The 5,043-nt window shown below is 42.3% G+C and overlaps 1 pseudogene; it reads right to left on the bottom strand.

The window, feature by feature from the left end:
- Positions 1 to 1,126: 1,126 nt before the first annotated feature.
- Positions 1,127 to 1,243, bottom strand: LOC130089421 (5S ribosomal RNA; annotated as a pseudogene).
- Positions 1,244 to 5,043: the final 3,800 nt, after the last annotated feature.

Here is a 5,043-nt window from a genome sequence, read left to right as displayed (position 1 = left end):
GGTCATTCATGGGGCGGCTGTTTCATTCTCAGTAGCTTCTGTATTTCAGCCAAACAAAACCTTCACCATTGAAAGAGCTTTCACAGCCAAAGAACTGACCCTCACAAAACACACTTAACCTGTTAAGTTGCTGCAGAAGAAATACAGACATCTACAAGGTCTGCCCATTCCCCCACTGCAGCAGGCTCAACCACTCTTACTCATTGGCTCAGATTACCTGTATTTAATCACAGCCACAGAGCCAGTACGTCTCGGACCTCCTTATGGTCCTGCCGCTGTGAAAACCAGACTTGGGTGGACTCTGCAGGGCCCCTCAAAATTCCTTTCCAGTCATCTCTCACCACAGCAGTGTCTATTAACCTCCACTTTGTCACCAGAAGCCGAACTGTACAACAATGTACAGAAATTGTGGCAAATGGACACATTTCCGTATAGGAGTGAGAAATTGATCACAAGATCAAGGCAAGACACAGAAGCAGTGCAAATCCTTGAGGAGAAAACCATCAGGGTGGCAGTCGGAGACATTCAAAGGTATGTGACACCCCTCCTCTGGAAAATAAATCTTCCACCTTTGCAATCAGCTAAAGAAGCAGTAACGGCTCATTTAAGAAGCACAGAAAAAACGCCTTTTGCAGAACACAGATCTTGCTTCAGTAATAATAATAATAATAATAATTCATTACATTTATATAGCGCTTTTCTAGGCACTCAAAGCGCTTCACATTTAAGGGGGAATCTCCTCAACCACCACCAATGTGCAGCATCCACCTGGATGATGCGACGGCAGCCATATTGCGCCAGAACGCCCACCACACACCAGCTTACTGGTGGAGAGGAGACAGAGTGACGAAGCCAATCAGTGTATATATATATATGGGGATGATTAGGAGGCCATGATGGACAGAGGCCACTGGGCAAATTTGGCCAGGATGCCGGGGTTACACCCCTACTCTTTCGAAAGACATCCTGGGATTTTTTATGACCACAGAGAGTCAGGACCTCGGTTTAACATCTCATCCGAAGGACGGTGCTCTTTGACAGTATAGTGTCCCCGTCACTATACTGGGGCGTTAGGACCCACACAGACCACAGGGTGAGCGCCCCCTGCTGGCCTCACTAACACCTCTTCCAGCAGCAACCTGGTTTTCTCAGAAGGTCTCCCATCCAGGTACTAACCAGGCTCAGCCCTGCTTAGCTTCAGTGGGCAACCAGTCTTGGGCTACAGGGTGATATGGCTGCTGGATAATTGTCATAATCAGTGTACATTAAAGAAGTGCAGAAACTTGAAAATGCGGGCTATATCTCGAAGCTGACACGAGAGGAGACAGATAAAAGCCATTGCGCATGGTACACACCACACCACATTGTTCAACACAATGAAAAGCACAGAATTGTCTTCAGTTGCTCATTCAAGCACAAAGGAACAAGCTTAAATGACCATCTCCTGCCTGGCCCTACACTTGGATCAACCCTCTTAGGAGTACTTCTGCGCTTCAGAGAAAATGCTGTCGCTATAAGCAACGATGTAAAAGGAATGTTCCACCAGGTGGGCCTGCTGCCGGAGGACAAACCCATTCTCCGTTTCCTTTGGAGAAACTTGGACCAGCAAAGAGCCCCCACTGTTTATGAGTGGCAGGTATTGCCTTTTGGGACAGTTTGTAACCCCTGTTGTGCAAACTTCGCTTTGCAGAAACACGTTTATGACCACAGCACTCCAGAAGAAGATGTGTATGCCTCAGTAGAGCACAACTTTTAAGTAGACAACTGGCTGCAACGTTTCCCATCAGTTGATGAAGCACAGACTCTTGTAACTAAGATGCAGAAACTTCTATCAGAAGGTGGCTTTGAATTGAGGCAGTGGGCCACTAACACTCCAGCAGTCATCACTCATTTCCCGGATGAGCTGAAATCTTCAAAGTCACCTTTGGTTCACTCAAAGTGGAGCAGACCCACAAGAGATGACTCTGGGCCTACGCTGGCAGTGCTCTTCAGATGTTCTTGGTTACAGATACAAACAACAGGACAATTCTGTACCAACATTGAGGAACATTTACAAAACCTTTGCAAGCCAATATGACCCATTAGGCTTCCTAGTTCCATTCACAACAAGAGCCAAAACCATTATACTGCGCTTATGGGACAAGAAATGTGAATGGGACGACCCAGATCTTCCCAAAGATCTACTTCAGGCTTGGTTGACCTGGCAGAGTGAGCTGACACAATTACCACATGTCACATTCCCAAGATGTTACACCAAAGCAAATACTGAACTATCAGTTAACAAACAAACCATGCATGTATTCTGTGATGCATCAGAACGTGCATATGGATCAGTTGCATATATCAGTACAAGTGATAAACATGGTGAAACTCAGGTTTCATTTGTTGCTGCGAGATCGAGAGTAGCACCCAAACGACAACAGTCTATACCGTGACTCGAACTCTGTGCTGCCCTCACTGGTGCTCAGCTGTCTGCTATTTTGAGAAAAGAACTGACCATCAAGATTGATCAAGAACTATACTGGACTGACTCAACAACTGTATTGACTTGGCTTCAATCAGACTCATGCAACTATAAGGTGTTTGTCGGAACGCGAGTGGCTGAGATACCTTACAGACCCAAAAGCCTTGCGTTATGTCAATTCAGAGTTAAACCCAGCAGACGACATTACCAGAGGACTCACTCTCTCTAAACTCTCAACACAAAGCCAATGTGAAGGGTTGGTCAAAATCCCTTGCCTCTTCAAATACATCTATAATCATATATCCTTTTGAATGGTTATATACTTCCTTTATAAAAATCAATAATCAAATATGTGACCCGATCTGGCGAAATGAGTCGGAAGTCGCAACGTTCTATTTTAAGATATGGGCCGATTATGTGGAAAAACAATGAAATAATAGTTTTTTTTTTTTTTGTGCTAATTTCAAAGAACAGACATTCAAAAATAATCTCCCAAAGTTTCGTAGTCCAGATAATTGAGTAAAGGTATTTAAATTACTATTAAAGTGTACAAAGTTTTACTAAATTCGCTGGAAATGAACATTGCTTTTCTCAACTCCCTCATCACCTCTGAGCATTTCCCTGGTATCCCCTGAAACGTCAATATCTCTGCTCTTTAAATGGTGTTACACGTTGTATAGAACCAATCAAAAAGCTTAGAAATCTACACAAATGCTGATCATTTGTCGATGGGAAGCCGTTTCGACTGACCGGCACGCGATTGGTCCAGCCACCCTCCTGTCAGACTCGCAGCGAGCGCTCTGTGTAATAAACAAGCTAGCAGATCTCCTCAGAAACATTAAATATTATTAATTTGAGAAATGTCGCTGTCAAAAGTGAGCAAAGTTGCCAAAGCGTCATCAAGCCCCCTGGCCATTGCACACTGAGTCCGCGTTTTTTTTCGTATGCGTTTTTTCGTATTGTTTCGGTGGCTCCGAATTGTCAAAACACCATTCAAACTGCTTGCTACGGATGCGAAAAACTTACGATTGTTTTTATATAACGGATGAAAGTTTCGTAGTGTGCACGCGTGATTGACATAACGTGATTGACAAATGTGAATGAGTGTAGCTATTTATCTGCAAGCAGAATCCATTACAATGTGTTTGATTAACCCAATATTTAACTGTTGGTATCTCCGTTATGAATTTGTTACGCTGTTATTGTCAACTAGCCTACACTAAGATCTGATTGCATAGACTAGCATTATTTGATCTCTGTTTCCTTGTCTCTCTGCCTCTCACTTTCTCTCTCTCTCTCTCTCACACACACACACACACACACACACACACACACACACACACACACACACACACACACACACAGACACACCCTCTCTCTCAAGCAAAAATGTAGCACCTCTGTTCAATCTTTCTGATTTTAGTACATTTTTGTAAAAGGTATGCCTACTGTTAAATTATTTATTCAAATAAAAACTTTTAAAATAATTTGAGCTTCAGCCTGGTTTAATAGCATTTATATATTAATGTCTTTGGTCAAATTAAGCTGTAAAATAAATAGTTTATCCCTTTAAATGTAATGGATTTGGAAAGATATCAACAAAAAACGGGCAAAAAACTTTAAAAGCGATTTTCTCAGGTTTTCAATTGGAAAAAGAGGGCAGACGACAATAATTCAAATGCGTATATCTTTACAACCATTCAAGGTATGACTTTGACTAGGATATCAATTGAAAGCTTATGGTCTCCTCTTTCCATTAATACCAAAATCTCAATTTTTAAATTTGGGTCACTGTGACTCATTTTGCTGGATCAGGTCACATATATTCATTATCACATAATAATTTTTATATTCTTTGTGCTTGTGAAATTATATTTTCTTAAATGCATGTGATGTAAATAACCAGTTTCTTTTAGGTGCATTCCAATCTTACTTTGAGATTGCACGTAGTACACGCAGGACACGAAGGCCCCGTAACCCACAAGGCCGTTTGTCTCTTTCTCTGGGATCAGTAGAAAGGTTAGAGGGTCCTAAAGGCAGCGTGGACACATATGATCCTTCGCTGGACAGATGGTCAAGCTATATTGAGCGTTACTATCGAACTTTAATTGTTGTATTAAAATGTATTCTTTCCAGTATATTTCCTTCCTTGGGAGTAAATGCCAGTTATCTGTTTTTCTCCCAAACGAGTGAATGTTTTAGCATTATGTTTTGGTATACTTAACTGATAATAAGGAGCTCAGACTCTCTTCAGCCTTGATGGGAGCTGTTATTTGCTAGTGTCTGTTATTTGTGTGTGTGTGCGTATGACATTCTATGTAGGTTCTGGACGTTCGGACCAGACAACCCGGCGCCCTTCTCTAACCTGCGAGGCCACCACAGACCTAAATCTAATGAGTGGACGACAACTATCTTGACTAATGGCGATAGGCACCCCTATCTCCTCACATGTGTTAAATTGTTTAGGCTCTTAATGTTTCTTAGCCAATGAGAATCATTCAACCTGCAAGCAATGACGTAGCTTAGACCTTGGAAATGGTATAACTGCTGTGATCTTTGTAACTGTAAGGGGGGCGGCC

The sequence above is a fragment of the Rhinichthys klamathensis genome, unplaced genomic scaffold (assembly GCF_029890125.1).
Source record: "Rhinichthys klamathensis goyatoka isolate OS25496 unplaced genomic scaffold, OSU_Roscu_1.1 h1tg000131l_1, whole genome shotgun sequence".
Classification (NCBI taxonomy): Eukaryota; Metazoa; Chordata; class Actinopteri; order Cypriniformes; family Leuciscidae; genus Rhinichthys; species Rhinichthys klamathensis.
This window is presented reverse-complemented; position numbering and strand designations above follow the sequence as displayed.